The 22872-nt window shown below is 41.0% G+C and overlaps 1 long non-coding RNA gene across 5 annotated transcripts in view; it reads right to left on the bottom strand.

Annotated features, from left to right (window-relative positions):
* Nucleotides 1–22872, bottom strand: part of LOC118146328 (uncharacterized) — a 200056-nt gene that overhangs the window by 5470 nt on the left and 171714 nt on the right. For 4 of the 5 annotated variants that reach the window (XR_004732023.3, XR_013524962.1, XR_013524963.1 and 1 more), the window contains one exon: nucleotides 18018–18061. This is a non-coding gene — a long non-coding RNA (uncharacterized LOC118146328). The remainder of the gene's footprint in view (nucleotides 1–18017; nucleotides 18062–22872) is intronic. The other variant, XR_013524961.1, reaches the window with a different exon arrangement.

Here is a 22872-nt window from a genome sequence, read left to right as displayed (position 1 = left end):
ACTTCCCACCCATCTTTATGTAACACTTATTATGCCTGAGCTTGTATTATAAATGTAGATCTTTCCTGTCTGGGCTGCACCCCACCCATTCCAACCCTAAATATAAGCACTGTGAGGTTATGGACATTGTTTTATCCATGGTGGGAGTCCAAGGCCTTGAATAATGCCTAGCACATACTAGGTGCTCAATGTAGGAATGAATACTTGATTTAAATTGTGTCTATCAGAACTTCTTTCTCGTTGATTTAAAATTGGGCCCAAAGAGACTAAGTTATCGGCATATGCTACAACTGTCAAGTCCAATAGTTTCAAAAGCTGAGGCTGCAGTGTTGGGAAAGCAATTACTGGTCACCCTTAAACAAAGGAATAAGGTCAGCAAGAGACAGGTATAGAAAGGGATATTTGGAGATGGCCCCATTTTCAGTACTATAATTCTTCTGATTCCTTTTCTTAAGAGGCTTGAGCAGATTTCTGTTTCTTGCAATCAAAGAATCCCCAGCTAATACAGGGGTGAAGTAAATTGATAAGTTTTTGAGGTCCTAGAGGACAAAGAAAATACTGGTGTACTTTTTTATATTTCTGTCTCTAGAGTCCATCACATGCATATTTCAACTCTATATTTGATGAATAATTAACAAATAAAAAAGTTTTAACATGGAATGCCATAATATAGATGCAACGACCCCTATCTTACCCTCTTGAGGCAGTGTTTCTCTTTTCTACTTCTTTCCTATGCTTTCCCATTATCCAGATACTCTCAGTCCCTCACTGAACATTTTCCTCAGCATCACTGCAAGGGACTCACAAAAAGGTTATTCCATACAAAGCCTCTACACACTAGGCACATACCAAGTTCTGATGAAGAGGAAATGAAGTTTCCTCAGATCAAAGTATGAATGTCCATTGCCTCAAAGGGAGAAGTTCTATTATCTTTAATACTTTCGTAGGTTTATGAATTTATATGTTCAAAGAGTTGACTTTGAATTATTTTGTGGTTGTTTACTTTTTAAATGGTCATACTGGTTTTAGTACCAAGTGATGAATTGAAAATTCTGCTCTTTGGTATCAAGAAGTTATTTGACAGACAAAAATCAGGGCTTGCATTGAAACACTTAATTGCAACAACAAACATTGTTCTTTTATGTCATCTAATCCATACTCAAATACCTGACTCCACCTCTTCATCACATGTACACTAACTATAATCCCTTCCAAGACAGAATTTCATTTTGCTAGACTGTTGGCTTCATCGTGTGTCCTGAATGTAACCTGCCCCACTTCCCTTGAAGACCCCTTCTGCTGATAATCCCTTCTGTTTTATTTAATTTTATCATCCTATTGGTTAATGATAACATTTCCACCAAAGATGAAATCTCTTTATCTTTGCATTAATGCTTTTTCAATTCTTGTATGAGCTGCCATTTAAATCTCATTTATTACTTTTTGGATAAAATAACTATTCACAACGATTGTGGAATTAGTTATTCATACTTTGGGCTCTTAAGTATTATTCCTTAATTGATCTCCTCTCCTCTCACCATCACCCCCTTTTTCTGGGTTCACTGTAATTACTAAGAAATCCCCATCTGAATTGAATGAAAAGGAGAAAATTGATATTGTCTCAGAGTCTTTTATACTCTGACAAATCACATTCACAATTTAGAATGCTATCTTATATTAGATTGATTTTCAGGGCCAGTTACCTACATTACCCGAAAACTAGGACAAGAACACACTAATTCAACCATTTGAAGAACTGAAACTATTGTTTCCACTTGTTATCACTGTCAAGAACTGTTTGACCCAAGTAGGACTTAATCTGGTTGCAAAACTGTCCAGACTTACAGTGTAAGTAACTGTCCAGACTTACAGTGTAATGGTAAAGGGGAAAATGTGTCCAATTTCCAGGCAAAATTGACAAAAGCTCAAGGTAGTACCGTGCTGTGGATGAGACGTGACTAATGGAAGGACATGCAGGCCCAGGAAGTCCTAGGTTTGTTGTCCTCAAACTCAATCTTGTGACATCCCTCCAAAGATATCCCCTCTCACCACCGAAGGAACCTGGGAAGAGGTATAATGCTACTTCCTCTGGTACTCTCCTGGTAGAAAAGCCCGGGTTGAGATACTTTGTCTTTTTAGCCCAACACGAAACATGAAGATTCTGTTCAGTTCTGGCCAACATTCTTCATGTTTACACCTATCTTCGCTCCATTGTGAATAAGGGTGTGGACTGGGCCTTCAGCATCTTATCTTTGTTCCATGCAGGCAGTTTCAGTGATCCCTGGCAAGTGACCCATTCCTGTTGAAGTCTGGGTGGTCAGGGATCTGTAGCAGGTGTTTGGGGGAGAACCTCCAAATGAAGTAAGATTCCCCAATTGGCTGGTGTGAGTTCTGATAGGAGGTTGAGGTGGTGACCCCAATGTACTGTTGTTTCACATTCTGTAGGAGCATCTGCAACATTATTAGCAAGGCATCCCATCAGCTTCTCAGCAGCCAGGCCAAGCAATCCATCCATAGAACTTAAAAAATCAGGGCTGAGGAAAGAGGGCCAGCCTCTTTTAGGTGGCAGGAGCTGCGAGAGGAGAGATTTGAACAGGATCAGTGGTCACGCTTCCTACCACAAATGAAAAGCTGGTTCGCTGGGAGAAAAAATGATACTGACCCACAGAGACATCAGAGACAAGGAGGAGGCAAGAAAACCCAGGCACTGTTCCCACTGTTCCTGAAATCCAAACGCACCTCTTCCACTTTCACAGTTTGATTGTTTAACTATTTCTTTAATTATATAAAACATGCCTATAAACCTTCCAATAAGCTCTCCCTTCCTGGCCTGATCAGAAGTTGGGGTTCCACTCACTTGCCCTTAAAAGTCCTAATTGTACATACATTTTTGGGAGTTCAAAAGCAAATATCAAATCAGCCCATCCTAATAGTATCTGGGACAATGGAGTAGTTTGTAATTATTCCAGTTATATATTTTTTTCCAATCTGCCTACTTCAATTAAGAGAGCTATAGGCAGGAGTTACAGGTTTTTTGGTTCTGTGTTGAAGGATGGGGTACAGTCTTCAACAGGAAGTTGCCATATTAGCTCCTGTACACACTGATCACTTGTAAATCAACACAGTCTCGTGGCCTTCCTTTTACTGGCTGAATACAAATGGAGGAAAATGGGCAAAGCCAAACCCAGGGAATCCCTGGTAATCTCTCCACCTTCTCTCCTTTTCTTCTCATGAGATTGCATTTTAAATATGACTTCTACCTTAAAATGTAAAAAATATTTTCCCTAAATCCTTGAGAATATATGCCTTCTACTTTCATAAATTTAAGTCCCAATGATAGTTGATGATGTTAAACCATTTCAGTTCTTCCTCCCCACATCTCTGGAACATTCCATAGGCCAGAATATTTCAGCTCTTGGCATATCCATCTCTATTCCTTGTAACTTTCCAACCTGTCCAGTGGGGCACCTAATGAAGACCCAGCTCTCACAAGTCTTTCGTTGAGTCAATCAACAACCCTGCAGGAGTGTTGAAATGCTGGGAGTGGATTAATCCTTCTCTTCCACTAGGTGGTGCTGATTGGCACGTCATCTGTCTTGGAGTGTTTTAAGGGCCTCAATTTGTCACCACTTTGTTGGCAGTAGGACCTGATGAAAGGCAGCAGGTCTATTTTTCCAAGCCAGGAATTTCGGAGTCTCATCTATAGCTTTTTCCTTTGTGTGGGTCCGAGCTAGTCCCTTCTTCATTTCTTTGTTTTTAAATAGAGTCTTTATGACCCTATAGACAGCCCTTTTCCCAGCTGTCAAAGGTTGTGAGATGTTCTGCTCTCTTGCGCTCTTTGTTTCTCTTGTTATGTCACAGAGGCCCACTTTCCTGGGAAAGGGACTTCTTGGCTGAGAGGAAAGACATAGTCTTGGGAAACCAGTACTGGACATCCCACTATTGCTGTGAATGCTGGCCATTAGCATTTGGTTCCGTGGTATTGGTAAGGGGCTTTACTTTTTGTCCGGATACGGCGTTTACATTCAAAATATAAGAAATACTTTCCTTGGAACCTTTAGAACAGGCTTACAGAAGGACTTTTTGAAGAAGTCATGTTTGGGCAGGACAATCTCCAGTAGAGTAATATTTCATTTATCAGTCATCATCAGAGAATAGATGTTTATAAGCCAATTTTCCAGATAGTCACATTTTATTTTATTTCTTTCTATGCCAAATCTTTAAAAAGTTTTGCAGGATTAGAGTGAATAAAAATAGTACTGAAAATTGTGCATATTATGCTTTCTGAAATATAATTTGTTAAATTTAATTTAGCTTACGAAGTAAATTCAAATCGTTTATAGGTATACAGATCTAGATATGTGTTGTGGCGTCGTATTATCGTTGTTATTCTCGGAACTGTTGTTGTCATCTGGTATTCTTCCCTCCAAAATTGCTAAATGCTTCTACCATCTTCTTTCTTCCTAAGCACACTCTACTATTTTTCCAATTTACCACCAATGGCATGTCTTATGCTGGATACCATATTGGCAGGCTGCATAATGTGTGTTAACATAGATGCTGAACTCCTCCACCGAAGCTGTGCATACTAATATCTTTGGACAAAGGACTCTGCTCCCTTCCTGCCTTCCATATGGCCCTCTGCACTCCTGAAAACCCGATAAAAGACACACATAAAAAAGGACTACCTGTGTTTGTAAATCCAAATCATCCTTCTTACCTACTTCACCCACTGTTCGATTGTAAGTTCTAAAGGATTCTAGAGAACCCCGTGAATATCTTTCTTCTCTCTCTTCCTTCCTTGCTTCTTTCCTCTCCTCCTCCCTTTCCTCTCCTCCTCCCTTTCCTCTTTCTGTCCTTTCTCAAAAACAGATTGAAATCTTCCTATGGGCCAATCACTGAGGCTGCAACCATGAGGACACAGGAGTTGATGCCTGACGCCTGACCTTGGAGAGCTCACAGAGAGTGACATGGACAAATAAGTAGACAGTTCTAATACAGAGTGGTCAGTTCCAGCGGAGGAAGAGACACAGGCTGGCATGAATTACCATAAGGACAAGGCCCCTTATTCAAACTGGGACGTTCAGAGAAGGCACTCCAGTTACGTTATATTGAAGCTGAGTTCTTAAAGATGAGAAGGAATTAGGCAAAGAAAATATCCAAAATGAGGAAGATGTCCCAGGTGGAGGGAGCTGTGAGGACATAATTCAGCGGGAGGCAAGTCCGTCAATTTGGCCAGAATGGTGTGAGTGCAGCAGGAGGGGGCGGGAGCAAAGGGAAGGAAAAGGGTGAGGTTTTCACATCTTAGACAAACCCATGTGTCTACTACCAGATCCAGCGAATGACTTGTTTCTCATTTCTCACTTTCAGAGTTCTTTCCAGTCTTTTAATTTTATCAGTGAGAAAGCTTTCGTTTAATAACTGTCAATAAATCAATTATGCCAGTGGGCCAGTCTACCTCAGAAAACAATGTGTGCCATTTCATATGTCTCTGATTGTTTCAGCTGTGCGGTCTCCTCCTCTTTGTGGCCTGGCTACCTCCTTTCCTTGTCTTCACCCCTCTTCCGAGTACCCTTCCTCCTTAATCCCCTTCGTGCTGTGTTCCCACAGCAGCCAAGCCAAAGCTCCATGGCATTTCTGCATCATGTTGGAATTCTGTCAGCCAGCATGGCAGGCACCCTCTAAAATGAACCCATCCTCTTGGTCTTCACATCTGTAAGATTCCCTCTTCTCGAGTGTCAGCTGAACCTAGTGACTTGCAGAAGTGGTGGGATGCCACTTTGGAGAATTGGTTATAAAAGGCTGTGGCCTCTGTCTCAGGCACTCTCTGCTTCCTTTCTCTTGATTCATCACCACCCATGTCATGAGGACACTCAAGTATCCTACGAAGAGGCCCGCATGGCAAGGCACTGTGTGACTGGGCTTGGAAGCAGCTTCTTTAGCTCCATTGGAGTCTTGGGAATGATGGAACCTTGGCAGAAAGCTTGACTGCAACCTCCTAAGAAACCCTGAGTCAGAGGCACCAGCCAATCAGTTCCCAGGTTACTAGCCCAGTGAAACTGTAGGATAATAAATGTTTGATGTTAGAAGCAGTGAGTTTCAGGGTAACATTATGCAGCAACAGATAGCAAACACAGCAACTCTGTCTTCCCCACCAGACTCTGAGAGAGAACTGTGTCTTACTCATCTTGGACATCCCAGTGTCTGGCACTGTGACTGCTATAAAGTAGATGTCTTATAACTCTGAGGAAAGGAACAGAACCAAATTGCATTTTTCCTTGTAAACCCTGTCCTCCACATATGTGCTGTGTGAATCCAGCCGATTTTTTTGTTGGCCACAAGCAGAGAGAATTGGTTGGATTCATTCCCATGACCACAAAGCCCTCAAGACACACTTGTGTTTGCCTGATCCCCACAAAATGCCTCAGGTGAATAGGCAGGAGGAAACAGATCTTAACACTTCTTTCAGACATTAAAGAGCAGGGATTCTTACCTTAGGTCCATGAGCACTTGTTTTAGGGGTGAGAGTACTGCCTAGGGTTGTATGCAAAAGTCTCCATGTTTGTACATTATTTTCAGGGAGAGGATTCATAAATTTACCAGCCCCTCAAAGAGACTGTGATTAAAAGAGTTTAAGAGCCAGTGCTCCAGAGAGAGACAGAGAAAAAGAAAGAGACGCAATCTCTGATGAAAGATGTCCATGTCTGAGGGGGAGCCAAGGAATGAGGGTGATTCCCGTTGAGCTGGACTTGCATCATCTCACTTTCCCTGAAACCATTCCCGCTAAGATTGAGATTCTAGAAACTATACTAAAGGGTAATGCTTCTTTTCTCTTCTTCCCTGTTCCTTCAGTAGTGAAGTCTTTTGCATGTTGATTGTATTCAATTAGCCCCTGCCTGTCTCTCACCGGCTTCTACTCCCCCAGAGAATACCCAGCGATACCCTGAGCAGGCCAGGTGTGGATCTGGGCCGTGTCTGGCCTTCGTGGGAAGCAGGTGAGCCTCAGCCGGCCAGGTGTGGATCTGGGCTGTGTCTGGCCTTCGTGGGAAGCAGGTGAGCCTTGGCTTTATGCCTCCCTCCTCTTCTGTTCTCCCTTCGGAGCCTCCACCCACCAAACATGGGTTTTCCTCCTCAGAACTGAGCCTGTGCCTCATTCCTCTTATTCTCTTATTCATTTTCATCCTGACCAAAGCATTAGTTAATAACTGAGGTGCTGGTTGTTATAGGAAGAAACTCATTGCATTTGACTGTCAGAGGAACTGATATTTCAAGGCACCAGAGACTCCCAAATCAAACCCCAAAGGTGGTGCCTGTTTATTCCTAAGGGGAAATGCATGTGCTCACTGGGATCACAACAATAGGTCCTGACTTGCTGAGAATCACTTGGCCTCCTCTGGTCCTTACATCTTTCTTTGTCAAGTAAGAGAATTGGACTAGATTTCCTCCAGTGTTCCTTCCAGTCTCAAAACATCAGAGGATTGAAGGAGAAAAAAAAGTTCTGAGAAGTAGACTTGGACTCAGTGCTCGCATAAACTACCAATAAGCAGAAATGTCCAAACACGAAATGGGAGGTAGTAAACACCCTCTCACACAGATGTGGATTCAGAGGCCGGACAACCTCTTGCAAAAGATACTTTAAAGGATTTTATAGTGTGTGTGTGTCTCTGTGTGTGTATGTGTGTGTGTGTGTGCGTGCGCACGCACACTCTGTACACATACATTCATTCATTCAACAAACACTTAGAAAGCCTCATGTATCTGCTAGGCACTGATGAGTCAGCACTGAAACATGATATTGATAATTTCTGCCTTAGTAAATCTGCATTCTAAGATCCAGTAACACACATGTATATACAGTGGCTAGGGATGACACAGTAGGAAGAGGTGAAGTCTGAGGCAAACTTGAGAGTATATGCCTTAACTAAAGGCAAACAATGTTAAAATTAAACCCATTTTGTGGGCCAGATAAGTCTGCAAGCTGAATTTGACACTGATCACGCTGTCCTCATGGTCCAGATAATAATAAAGATTGATGAGTGCTCACCATGTACCAGCCTGTTCTGGGTGCCTTACACATAATAAATCACTTAGTCCTAGAGTGAAACCACTCTTACAGGGACAGTTATTTTCTCCATCTTACAGATGAGAAAGCCATGGCTTTGAGTTAAGTAAGACGCCCAGGTCACTTGGCAAGCGGGTCTGCGACTCCAAACTCACTTTTGAAACTCTATGTTGCCTCTACCTAGATGATTCTTCCAGTTCTGAACTTTTTTGATTAAGCAAAATTGGTCTTATTTAATCAAATCAATGGAAGTGAGTTAGTGAGTTTTATTCATTTCTCTTTTATAATGACTTGCCTCATACGGGTAATAGTGAAGAATCAGACTTCATTTCAGTCTTGAACCAGAATGACGGTGGACATTTCATCCCAGCTACTTGGGAGGCTGAGACTGGAGAATCGCTTGAACCTGGGAGGCAGAGGTCACAGTGAGCTGAGATCGTGCCAGTGCACTCCAGCCTGGGCAACTGAGTGAGACTCCAACTCAAAAAAAAGTCTTCTCAGAAGTATGCAAGCCCCAGAAGATACTTGTGTTAAATTACGTCTGTGCCTGTGAAACAGCCAAAGGCTGGGGTCAAGCAAGGAACAACTGATCTTCTCCTTTACATGTCAAGGGAGGAAGCACGTTATTCACCCTCTTACCTACCAAGCTTGTGCCCTGACCACAGAATGGTGAAATATAAAAGTGGAAGAGATCCGTACGTCAAGTGTAATACTTCTGTGGGATCTTAATAAGATTGATAAGAGGACAGTAGCTACATGGTCAAATAAACTTCAGGAGTTTCTGGGTTGAACAAGAGTTAACCTAGTTTTGTTACCTTTTAGGCTTCTTGGACTCCTTATCATGCTACACCCAGAGAACCTTACTTTTCATGGGATATCTCTTAGACTCCAGATTTGGAAAATCTGGCCAGATCTTTCATCTGATTTTCACATGTGAGGAATCTGAGGAGCTTGAGAAGATAAATGAGCCATTCAAGTTTGCACAGTTGGTAAATTAGAGTACTGATAAAAGGCCTTTGGGTTTTATGGTTGTGACAGCCTAGAACTGAAAAGGGTCTTAAAGAATACCAAATTTAAATAATTCACTTTGTTAGAAGAGAAAATACAGCTCCAAAGAGGATAAGTTACTTGTCCAAGGTTGTACAGACAGAGTCTGGACCACATTAAAGACTTTCTGGCTTCTCCTTGGAAGGAAACAAAGTGAAAATGAATTTAATTTATGCTAGCCAGGAATGTCTCTTAACCAATGTTTTCTAAGTATGCATAAGAGCTTCTGCTAAATGCTGTAAGACATTGATATGACAGACACCGCGATGCTGCTGTGGCCTCAGTAAGGAAGCAACTGGGAGGTGGCTGGTGACTTCACATGAGAACCACTGGTAGCTTTGTCAATACTACTGATGATCTTGTCTGACCCATACTCTACAGAAATTAAATCTATTGAGAAGTTAGAGGTGAGACGGGACCCCAGTGTCTGTACTTTGAAAAGCTGCCTGGGTGATTCTAGTGTAGCCAGAGAGGAGAACCACTAGCCTAGAGCAAAACAAGATCTGGAACTAGAGAAAAGAGAAAAGGAGATGGCAGCAGAGGCCTCAGGACAAGTGTGCCTAGATCATCAGCAGAGAAGAGGCAACGGTGCTTATCTCCTTTACACACACACACGCACATACTCCTTTCTTCTGTCTCCTCTATGGCTACAAGGGTTTGAGAAATCCCTTGGTGGGAATAAGACCAGAAGTAAGAAGAGATGGATAAAAAGATTATTGCCCAGCCTTGGGCCTAGCTAAATGTTGCTAGCACGGATTTGTGGAAAATTCCGTCAGCATGGCCCTGTGACTTTCTTCTGAAACACTCCCATACTCTGTGCATGAAAGCAGAAGGAATAGCCTGTGTGTTACTTAGAGCTTTGGACAGACAGGATGGACACAGGGCCTCTTGCTAGCAGTAGAAGTGACAGCTGAGAGAAGCCGGTTGATGGATTCCATTCAGATGGTCTTTGTTTTACAATTCCAGCGAACCAGTGATGACTATAAGGAGTAGACCCCACTGTGAGGGGGCACCTTATTCTACCTGGAGTGAATTCCCTGCCCAGGACAGTGTGGTTCACTCTGTCCATATCTGTGTTTCTTAGATTCCTTTCAAATCCCCCATAACATCATTTAGAGAGAAATGTTTTATTTCATTTTGGGTAAATTTTAGATATACAACCATCCCCCCAATTATTTCTGTAATAATGACCTTCCTGTGCCTAGTGCAACTGCCAAATCTGGCCACAGCACGCTGACTATGAACTTGTGACTCAGTGGCCGACATTTGAAGACAACCTTTAACTAACTCCAGTAAGAAGCCAGCAGCCAGCATCCTCTAGCAATTACTGTAATTTATGTATTCAAAAAATGAAATAGCAACGTTCAGATTTCTCTAAAAGATTCTTGACTTAACCACATAAGGACCAAGTCTCATTTGTAGAAAAACGAGACTAGCTTCTTGTCCTTCACCCCTGATCACGGGGAGTCTCAGAATGAAGTGCTATCTGAAATTAAATTGTGGCTTTCTTTTCTATAATTTTTTAAATTTTACTTTCCCCCGCTCCAGCTGGAACCCGAGAGTTAGTATGCACAGTCTGCTTTCCAACTGAACTGCCTAATCCTCTATGACTCAGCTGTCCAGAGCCACAGCTGGCTTGGCATTGATTTTAAAAGTCTCTCTCTCTCTCTCTCTCTCTCTCTCTCTCTCTCCTTCTTTCTCTGGTTCTCCCTCCTTTCCTCTTAACACTCTAAATTCTCCTCCCCCTCTCCCTACCCCAAGCCAGTTCGACAGTGAATCAATTGCCAGGTCTTTCCAACTGGCCGTAAGCAGTGCCAGAGGGAAACTCCTAGTTCTCTGGCTACAGGCTTGGGCTGGGGAAGCAGCTTATAAGGTCAGTGTCCCAAACTCAAGCAGACAGCAGTACAAATAAACAGCCATGGGGAGACAGACACGGAGTCAGGAAAATCCCCTACATGACTAGACTATCAGTTTCAGCAATGCCGTGGCTGGGAACATCAGGTTCAAGCCCATGACACTGAGGCCAAAGAGTCTGCCTTGGAATAAGCGTTGTCCTCAAGCCCGTTTCTCTCTAGCCAGAGGACATATTTTGTTAAAGAAAAAAAAAATTCACCTGAAGGATGGCTGGGAATCAAAATCAAATAATCATAAAAATGATACATTTTCAGGATTCTAGTTAACTGGGGTAGAAGGACAATCCAAATTAGTTAAGAACCTAAATTACAGAAGGTCTTGAAAGACAGGTGCCAGTGGGGAAGGGTCCTCCTGGTAGTGTTCTAGAGGAAGATTGGGTATTTGAAACCACAGATGTCCATTTAATGGACAAGAACCATGAGGTTCTTACCAGAGGCAGATTTATCATGAAGCTAGTGAGGCTTCTATCTCAAGACTCTTCTCTTACATAGACACAGCTAAGGGACACTAATATTGTGGTTACATAGTCATATGTTGTAAAATGTGCAAAAGTAAAATGTTTTGATATTCTTTTTCTTAAAAAGGGATTCCCAACTTATACACACTTCAGACCCCATGAAACTTGAACCCACATCAATTGGGACAGGCATCTGGGGATAGATGGGGTGAGTAAAGGGGATTGCCTTTGGGGTTTTGTTCTTGTTGATTTGGATGAAAGGAGGAGGTTCCCTACTGTGGGGTTCAGCTTTTCATTCTCATTGATGACTTAGGGCTCCCCTTCTTCTGGGCAGGCTCCCTCATGTCCCTCAGAACAATCTAATGGTACCCTATAGACACCTCCTGTGATCATGCTTCTTATTTTAGAAGTTAATATGAGCATACATATTTACTAGCATAAAGAAAACATTCTATAAGATGCTAGCTATGGTGGACAATTTTGTGTGCTCATAATGGTACTCCCTTTCTTTTGGATATTTCTAGAGCAACTCACATCCTTGGCCATAACAATCGTCTATGGTTGGGTGTGTGACTCAAATCAGGCCTTTTAGTCTTTCCCTAAGTTACTCAACTGCAGCATGGGAAGAGAGTCTCTTTTCTCTCTGTTCACAAGGCTGTAAAGGCTATGAACTGATGGCTGGTGGCTGACAGGGCTCCAGCCTTGTGGGAAAGCTGCTGTATGAATGAATGGCTAGAGAAAGTAGCCCTCCAGTGCCTGATTTCAGTACCCCATCCCATTTTCCTGCGGATTTATGGGCCCACACAATTCCCCTCTCTTCTCAAGAAGGTTGCTGTCTCTTATAACATAAATTATTCTAATCCATTTGTAATCTGGAGTCACATGGTCATGAAAGAGAATTCTTCCAGCTCTCTTTTTTCCTCCATTGGAACAAAGCTTCCTGTTGAGCATACTCTCGGCAGAATCACCTCCTACAGTGAAATTTCAGTCGCTTTTATCAACACTCCTAATGTCAATGAATTACTAAACACCTTTCACTTTCGCAAATCAACTACTATAGCATGAGCACCTATTAGGTCCAAGCCAACTGGCTCCCATCTGGACCAGGTAAGCTACCTGGAATCTGACTGTGCTTCTACTGCAAAGTAAAAAAAGCTCAACATCTCCAGGATCTATTACTGAAAAGTGTGAGGAACTGGTAGGCTAACCAATGATGGCCTTAACTTCTGGAATATATTAGGTGCTATGTATCTGTGGGATTTAAGATTATCTGAGAGCTCAAAGCGCATTCTGATCATTACAAGAGTTAAAACATAGACCTGGCTGTGCTGGGTGTAATAATTTTGGTCTCACTGAAATTATTCCATAAGAAACAATTGGTCCTACTAGGGACACCTTGGGATAGTCATTTCCTGTATGCACAGGGCTTTGTGACTAGAGGGCCTCTTAACATCTGATGATTCTAATTTTGACCCAATAAGATGAAGTGCTTACACACATATGTATACTGCAGCCCAACACTCTAATTCGTGTTGCTGAGAATAGGACCTTTCAATTAAATAGTTAAGAATGACTTGTAACTACTTTACAAATAATATTTATGGTTGATTTATTAAATAACACTATTAAAGAGCTTAAACTAGTCCTTTTCATAAGTGAGTTACCTATTCAATAACCCAACTATATTCAACGTGAAACCCATTTTTCTCAGAAACTTTGCTATCCAAGTTTTCATAAATTACATGCTAGAAAAATCCCAATTACAGAGTAAATGGCAAACAGTAAGTTACCCTGAATAGAGTGTTGGGCTGGAATTCAGAAATCCTAAGTTCTTGTCTTAACTCTGTCCCTAAATTACTGCAATTACTGTGAGTCTCAGTTTCTGCATCTGTAAAATGATAGAGTTGGATCATGTCATAACTACAATTTATTGAGCTATTTTTATGTGCCAGGCCTTGAATGTAGAGCTTCATGCACATTATTTTATTACACCACCATTTATTTCTTCCATTAGTTCTTTAGTATATAATACTTTTTTTGCTTTATTCTGTACAGAGCAGAAAACTGAGGCTCACAGAGACTATGAAACTTCCCCAAGATCACACAGTTGGTAGGTAGCAGAACGGAGACTCAAACTGGCTTACACTTGGTTCAGAGCCCGCACACTGAACTACTACTTGATTCTGTTATTTTTGTAGGATCTCAAAGATTCTTCCAGCTACAAAGTACTTTTCTTGTATTTCTAAGTAGCAATCCAATTCAGGATTAACAGGGTTTCATTGCTATCATAGTATATTTGGACCAGTTTATGACAGATAATTTCCAGTTAATCCAAGTATGATCAAAATGTGAGCTGAGACCTACTATTCAATTATAAGTGACTCAGAACTAATTTTCAGTAAAATTAAGGAATACCAGTCAAGAAAACACCAATGGCCGTTAAATGCCATAACTCACTCTGCAGCTTATTCTGACTACATTTTAGGAAGAAACCCCATTTAGATGAACTCTGTCCTGAAGGGGAAATTAACCACTCTTGGCTTGTTCCCAGTTAGTAAAATCCTAAAACAAATACAGATTCCCCTCCTGGTTTCTAAACCCTTTACTCCACCCTAGCCACCACAAACAGTCTGACAGTGTGGCCTGACTGCTTGTTGGTGGTGGCAGTGACTTCAATCCTACCTCACCTCCTCCAAGAAGGAGGTTGGACACCAAGTGAATCTATCAGCAAGCTTAGGTTTAGCTCTTGGAGTATTTCACATGCTGTCTGAGGAGCTGAGAGTTGGAGCTATAAAGAAATATAATACATGGCCCATTGCCTTATAGATGTCTCAACAGTGAGGGCACATATGGAACAGATAGAGTAGAATAAAGGATATATTAAGAGCTCAGCTTCTGTGGTGGACGTGGAGGGAGAAGCTGGGTAGGGAAGACAGAGAGATTGAGTTGAGGTATAGACAAGATTTGGATTGGCTGGGGAGAACAGGAAAGGGAAGGAGCAGAGGGGCGTTCTGGGTAAGAAAATCAGGATAGGGAACAAGGAAGGAATGAGCGCAATGTGCTACAGCATTGTGAAGAGAACTTCTCTGCTAGCAGACTTCTAACCAAAACCACTAGGTTACAACTAGAAAATTCCATCAGAAAAGGTCTTCACAGGCAAGAACTTTCTCTCTTTCGCTTATTACGAGTGTCTATAACAACACTCGACACAAGGTAGGTAGTCAATAAATATCATTCAATGCCTGAATGTTGTATTTCTGTGGCTCTCAAAGTGTCGTCCCTTGACCAGCATTATTGACATCACATGGGAACTTGCTAGAAATAAAAATTCTCAGGCCCCACTCCAGACCTACTGAATCAGAAACTCTAGAATTAGGTTCCAGAGTATGTAGTTTAACAAGCTTTCCAGGTGATTCTGATGCACGTTGAAACTTACAAACCACACCGAGTGCTGTGGCTCACACCTGTAATCCCAGCACTTTGGGAAGCCAACGCTGCCAAATCACTAGAAATCAGGAGTTCGAGACCAGCCTGGCCAAATAGTGAAACCCTGTCTCTACTAAAAATACAAAAATTAGCCAGGCACGGTGGCACATGCCTATAGTCCCAGCTACTCAGGAGGCTGAGGCAGGAGAATCACTTGAACCTTGGAGGCGGAGGTAGTGGTGAGCCAAGATCACGCCACTGCACTCCAGCCTGGGCACAGAGTGATACTTCATCTCAAAAACAAAAGAAAAACAAAAAATTACCCAGCTATGGTGGTGCACACCCATAGTCCCAGCTACTTGGGAGGCCGAGGTGGGAGGATAACCTGAGCCTGGGGAGGTTGAGGCTGCAGTGAACCGTGATTGTGCCACTGCATTCCAGCCTGTGTGACAGAGAGAGATCTGGCCTCAAAAAAAAAGTATGAACCTTGGATGTATACCAAACCCTGATTACGGCAATTTTCTTACTGCCTCTAAAATCAATGATACTCTTCCTAGTGCGCTCTAAAATGGAAGAATAGGGATATTTATTATTTAAATGTTGGAAAGTAACATCTGAAACACTTAAATGCTGGCAGTGACATCTTTGCATTTTAAAGAACACATTTGTCTAAATTCAAATAAGTAAAACTAGATTTATCCACTTATCAGCATTTAGAGTGTCTCTCACAGGAAGAGGAGGTAGGAACCCAGGCTCTGGGAAGTCAATACTACCAAAAAACAAAAAGCGAATTTAAAAACATGAATTAAATGATGAGGTACTAGTTTAAGATGGCTGATTGACCCAAGCATTTTCCTTGCCTTTTAAAAGTTCAATAAAGTAATAGTAAAAGAATAACCCATAAGAGCAAAGATAATGGAAATGACCCAAGAACTCTTTCAATTAATGTTTGAAAAATGGAAGAGAACAAAAAACTGTGGGACCTTCTTGGAACAACTCAAGGGAACTGGTGTTGCTGTTAGTAATTGCTTGATGCAGAATCCTGAGGAGCTGCGGCCTTAGGAGTAGCAAGTCTCCCTCTGTTCCTGAAGTAAATAAGCATTCTTCATGATATTTCATAAAATTAGAGAACTGGGCCAGGCACGGTGGCTCACACCTGTAATCCCAGCACTTTGGGAGGCCGAGGCAGGTGGATCACCTGCAGTCAGGAGTTCAAGACCAGCCTGACCAACATGGTGAAACTAAAAAAAAAAAAAGCAAAAATTAGCTGGTGTGGTGGTACACGCCTCTAGTCCCAGCTACTTGCAAGGCTGAGGCATGAGAATCACTTTAAACCAGGAAGCAGAGGTTGCAGTGAGCTGAGAAAAAAACCTAGAGAACTGGAAGAGACATTGAAAATTGAAATTCTAAACTCTATATTGACTAAATAAGGAAACTGAGGCATAAGGAAGTTAAGAGATTGTTTCTGGTAACATACTGGTTACTAATAAACCTAAGTATCCATCAATCTTTTTCTGAGTGCATCTTTTGTCATATCCCACTGCCTGTCTCAATTTACCAGGATCACCAAAGGCTTCCATGACAAAGTGCCACATCACATGGATCTCTATCACACCATTTCATGAGGTGTAGACAAGAATACTGAACAAGTTCATAACAGTCACACCCCCCAGCTCTGAGCATGTGTGACTGTTGATATTCATTCATCTGTATTGTGTTTGTGGTGGGATCTACAGTGTATTGGGGGGGTGAAAATGGAGATGAAATTGTTAATTTGCATTTTCAAGTCTTTTTCATTAAATAAATTAACTCCATCACAGTAACTATAGAGTATTATTTGATGTTTAAACATCCCCTGGAACTCACTATTATTTATGCTTTAATATTCTGTTTAATAGTCTTACTAATTTATCAAACAATCAGCATTTCTTTAATCATTAATGAACATTCCCTTAAATATTTGTGCATAACTTACAACTAAAAAATTAACATATGGATCCATCAAATAAAAATTTCCCAAATATTTAAATATTGATTGCTAATACAAATACTTCTAAATATTTGATTAAAACCACAATTTCACTGCAATAAATTATCTTTAGAATTTGAACATTTAAAACGAAGACACACAAGCCCACACTATTAAAGTGATAAAAAGCTAATTTGTACCCTGAAACTAAAACTAGTTCTCCAAGTGTTAATATTATAGACTTAAGTTCCAGTAAGTTATCTGCATTTCCTTTCAGGTTTGCCTTCCTTACATTTCTGTAATTTTAGTGTTTTTGTATCTCATTAGACTGAAGGAAAAGGATCAGTCTCAAAAAGCGACAGTTATGGTGCCTGGGCGATGAATGGATTGGCGTCTGATCTGCTACAATACCTAAGGTCGTTTTCCTTTTCTCCTTTTTTATGATAAAGTTTCATTTGTTACACCATGGCAGTTTTAACTGTCTTTACACAGATTTAAATATTACAAACCTAGTGCTTTTCCAAAAATGATTTATTCTTTAGTTGGGCACAGCTGATAGTAGCTAACACATTGACTTGCCATTTTGATATATTGATTCTACCTATTACCATTATGAAACAGTATTATAAATCTCACTGGTATTTTATTTAACATGAAACTTATTAGTATTTTATTACATGTAAGAGGACTATCTAGAGCAGAACTTTTCAACCAGCATACTATGTAATTCCCCATTTCTATGTGAATGACTGGGGTGCTACCATATAGATCCCTTCTACCCTGAGCTGCTTGGAGCCTGGAGTATCCGGGAAATCTGGAAGAGGGAGAAGGGGACATCAAACATAGCCTTACACTGTGTCATGAATTAATGTTTTGTTAGATACATGTTATCATCTTCTCTATGTGCCATGAATTGAAAGGTTTGGGAAGCACGGGTCAGGAGGATTCATCTCCAAAAGGGGAGACTGAGTCTGTGTGGTTATTTCTCCTCTTCTCTAGGACATACGGCTAACTCTTCCTTTTAGAACACACTGTGGCATGTCCCTTCCACTTGATTATTTTGTGTGACCACTCCTGGTGAACTGCAGGACCTTGTTTTGCCTGTTTTAATTGTTTTTTCTCATTCTTCTTATAGCACATACCTACTTTCCTCAGAATTACATACAATTCTCTCTCTTCTTTCCTGCTGAAACAGAAAATAACAGGTAATGAACTATAAATCATGAATTATTTCTTATTAAGAAACAAAACATTTATATTTAAGTATATACCCTTAATTTATAAAGCAAAAAAAATTAAGACAGCCTATCACATTAACCCTTTGTATTACAATGATGTTTTTATACACTTAATATTTTATGTACTTTTTTACATCATTAGAAACTGAAAATGTTTCCTAGAGAGTTGTAACCTACTTGATGAAACATTATGTTACTCATTTTATCTTTTCTATTTTGTTGAGTTCATTCTGGCTAAGGGAAGCCTCTTTAAGTTGACTCTTTTGCCTTTTGAACATTGCCTCTGGCATTTTATAAAAAGAAGCATGCCATCTCAGACTCATCCTGACATTTCCCTGACCCCAAGACATACATAGAATCCACTACCTTTTAAAGGATCTTGGTGCCCTTTAGTAAGAGAGAGTTTACAAAGAATGCTGAACCTTAGTGTAGTATGTTTCCATATGCCATTTTTCTTAGGAGTAGGTGGCTTTATCAGTCCCTAATATATCTTTCCACATTGACAAAACCACCACCAACAACATCCTATGATCCCATTATCCCCCCACCACCAAAAATTGGTCTTTCTTGAAGGTCCTGCAAACTTTTTGTTCTTGAACAAATCTTTGACTTAGTATATTCCTCTTTTAAATAGGGATGATTCTTCAGTGTAACAGGTAGTTGACAGGATTAAAGGAAATAGAAAAAGACCCTGAAAATGAAAACTATTTTTATTATCTACTCCTACTACATTCTACTCACACAAGATTTGCTCAAGAATCCTATGACACCCCTATGTTTTTCTATTTCCTTATCTTTGATCTCCTGCTAAAATGCCCTTTAAAAAATGTGTAACTGTTGAAACCAGGCTCGGCTTAAAAGCAGCCTCCTTTGGGAGCAGTCCGAGGTGTCCAGGCAGAATGAGTCCTTTCTTTGCTCTGTTTCAGGCGTAGCCCTATGATTCTGCCTTTAAATCATTGGATTATGTGTGTTTATTCACACTTCCCTCTCTCCTAACACGGTAAGTTTGTGGGGGGCCAAGATTATATTTTGTTCATCTTTATATACAAAGAGCTGCACATAGTATCTTGTGTGAAGTAAACAAGAGATGTTTACTGAATTGATTTTGATTGGGTTAAATCATTCATTGATTGGGTTAGATAATTGACTTTCTATTATTATGAAATTAAAGCCAAAGAGTTATTGACAGGGAGGATGAATAATTATTTCTAACACTAGACTTTCTCTGACATGATCAGGCTCCTAAAGTTGAAGTGTATGCTTCTTAAACTGTGAAATGGAATTACCTAAGACAGGGGCCCCCAATCCCTGGGCTGCACAGCAGGAGGTGAGTGGTGGGTTAGCTAGGATTACTGCCTGAGATCCGCCTCCTGTCAGATCAGCAGCTGGATTTCCCTATTAGATTTCCATAGGAGCTGGAACCCTACTGTGAACAGCTCATGTGAGGGATCTGGGCTGTGCACTTCTTATGACAGCACTAATGCCTGATGATCTCAGGTGAGGTGCAACAGTTTCATTCCGAAACCATCTCCACCCCAACTCCATCCATAGGAAAACTGTCTTGCACAAAATCAGTCCCTGATGTCAAAAAAGGTTGGGGACTGCTGACCTAAGAGACTTGTGAAGAATGCAGGTACCGGACTCTACCTTAGACCTACTGAGCCTGAATGTTTGATGACAAGGAGGCAGTCTGCAGTTTTGACATTTTCTCTGGTGAACATTATGCCCATCCATGTTTGAGAACCACTGCCTTAGAGAAATCCTGGTCCTTATCACACCCAATGCAGGGATCAATCCTAATTCAGAGGTCCCTGACCTTATGATAAGGTGTTTCTGATACGAGGGTAGATACATCTCCCAGGAAGAGAACAAAGTTAGGCATGATAAAGCTAGGAAGGAAGTCCTTTTTAATTCCTAGTACTATCCCAGACTGACTAGTAAGCTTTTAGAACAAACTATTCATGGACCAATGATTCTGTCCATGCAACTGATGTGTCCTGCCGTGGATATGGGCTTTGGTACCAGGGTGGGTAGATTTGATTTGATTCCCAGAATTATCACATGCTGGCTGTGTGACCAGATGCAGGTGAATAAGGCTCTCCAAGTTTCCATTTTTGTTTTCTCTAAAATGAAGATGTGAGAACCCCTTTCACTCACAAGATTGTGGTGAAGACTGTGAGGGCAATGACATATGTAAAAAGGCTTTATTAAGCCTCAAAATTGTCTCTGTTAATTATTATTTTCAGTGCATAGGCCAACTTAAAAGGTTCATTTCTAGATCATGTGTTTGACATCTCCCAGCTTCTCATGGCTGATAAAGTGGACCCTGAGAGTCTACTTCACCAGAGACACAAATGACATCCACGATGTGCCTGGGGACAGACCCTGCCACTATCTTGTACCCTGTTACAAGTCAGGGAGCATGGTATGAGTAATCGCTTGGTCCCCCAGGTCTTCAGCCATAAAATTAGAGATGAGTTGCCCATTTACATAGATGAAAATGCTCCACACAAACCATACCATGGATAAGTAAGCATCATCATGTTCCTGTAGGTCATAACATTGCTCTGCTTTGAAGAGTATTAGAGCTCTACTTCTGCTAAATGCCAGAGCAAACGTACCATTCAATTCAGAAGTGAATACTGGACACTTACAAAATGTAAGGAGCTATAGAGCGCAGAATAAACACTTTGAAAACACCTGTTGAATTACAACTGGCCATTTGTGATGGCTCAGAAGCCCTCTTCTGCTGCAGAAGGAACCAAGGAACTATGTTTTACCTCACTCAGTCACCTTCGTTACTCCTTTCTGCAGGCTAGAGTCCCCAGAATTGCACCTGCACATATAGCCACTATATTTGTTGAACTGAATGTATACTTTTTATCCAAAAGAAAATCTTCATCTAAGACACCTTACACTGGTGAATGTGGTGATTATAACTTCTCTGTAAAACTCTACTACCTTCTACATACAGCTTAGACAGAATTTCTTATTTGGATAGATCCTTGGCAATCTAGCATTTTCCAAAATGCATTCTGTGAAACACTAATCCTGTGAGATACCCCTTGAAAGGGAGGGTCCCATTGTCAAATAACTTTAGGAAACATTACCCACCTCCTCTTGGGAGGTCTTAATGCAAAATGGCATATTAAAGGCTCTGAGAAGTCCTGCAGCAATCCTGTATTTTGTTCTTTTTCTGAGAACCAGTTTTTAAAATTAATTAGTGTTTTTAACTGACAAACAAAAATTACATACATTTATTATGTCCAACATGTGTTTTGAAATATGTATAGTTTGTGAAATGGCTAAATTAGGCTAATGAACACACGTATTACCTCACATACTTATCATGTTTTGGGGTTGGGAGAACTCTTAAAATGTACTCTCAGCAATTTTCAAGAACACAATACATTGTTGTAAATGATAGTCACCATGTTGTATGTTAGATCTCTTGAATCTGCTCCTTCTGTCTCACTGAAATGTGGATCCGGTGACCATGTTCCCAATCTCCCCTTCCCTACCAGCCTCTGGTCACCTCCATTTACTCTTTGCTTTTACGAGTTTGACTTCTTTAGATTCCACAAGAAAGTGATACAGTGTGGGATCTGTCTTTCTGTGCCTGGCTTATTTCACCGAAGACAATGCCTTCCAGGTTTGACAGCATGATACTGTGTGACACAACTGGGTAAATTTTGCTCTTTCTTGTTAGGTCAGCTTCCTGTGCCTCTGCTGGTCTGACACAGGCTGTACATCCTGTAAGGAAACAAGCCCCTTTTAGGCTTTTAATTGCCACTTACTGCCTGTTTGTCTCTAGACTAACCTAACCCCCGACTGACTAATCTTATGGTGATATTGTGGCCTCTGGTTGCCCTTTGAGGTAAAAGTTAAAAGCATTTTTTTTCTACAAATTAACTCATTTTTGAGTTGTCAATAGGTTCTCGTGTTTCAAACACTAAAGGTAAGAAAAGGTGTTCAAAGAAAAGTCTTCCTCCCACCTACCCCAGGTATTCAGCCCCCACTTTTTATCACCAACACCATTGGAAGTAATTACTGCTTCTAATTTCTTCTTTAACCTTCCAGATTTAGCCATGTCCATGCTGACATATATCACACACACATAGTGTCCATTCTCTTTTACAGAAATAGTGCTTATTATATACATTTTTCGAATAGCAAAAATTATCATCATCCTAAAAGAAGTAAACTTCACAAAATTAGATTCTACTTCCTTAACTTCCTCATATGAAGAAAGGCTTATATATATGTTTGTGGAAGGCTTTGAGCTTTGAGGTCTTGCATTTGGCAAACCAAGGTCTCCTACAGCAGGAAAGCTCCCTACCACGACTAGTGGTATGTGTCAAGTTCTTGGATGAGCAAACCAAGGCACAAGGCCTCCTTTCAACCTTGCCATGGTGGAGGCGTGGAGAGACCTCTGTGACTCCTCAGTGCTTCACTGCTGATATCAAATATGCATTCTGTGAAAGCAAGCTTTAAACATAAAATAAGCCAGGTGTACGGACTCAGCACTGTCGTCCCAGCACTTTGGGAGGAGGTCAGGCATTTCGGACCAGCCTGGACAACATAGCAAGACCTCATTTCTACCAAAAAAAAATTTAAAAATTAGGCAAGTGCAGTGGCACACACCTGTAGTCCCAGCTACTTGGGAGGCTGAGGTGGAAGAATTGCTTAAGCCCGAGTTTGAGACTGCCGTGGTGGCACCACTGCACTCCAACGTCGATGACAGTGCCATGAGACCCTG

This window comes from Callithrix jacchus, chromosome 12, assembly GCF_049354715.1.
Source record: "Callithrix jacchus isolate 240 chromosome 12, calJac240_pri, whole genome shotgun sequence".
NCBI lineage: Eukaryota > Metazoa > Chordata > Mammalia > Primates > Cebidae > Callithrix > Callithrix jacchus.
This window is presented reverse-complemented; position numbering and strand designations above follow the sequence as displayed.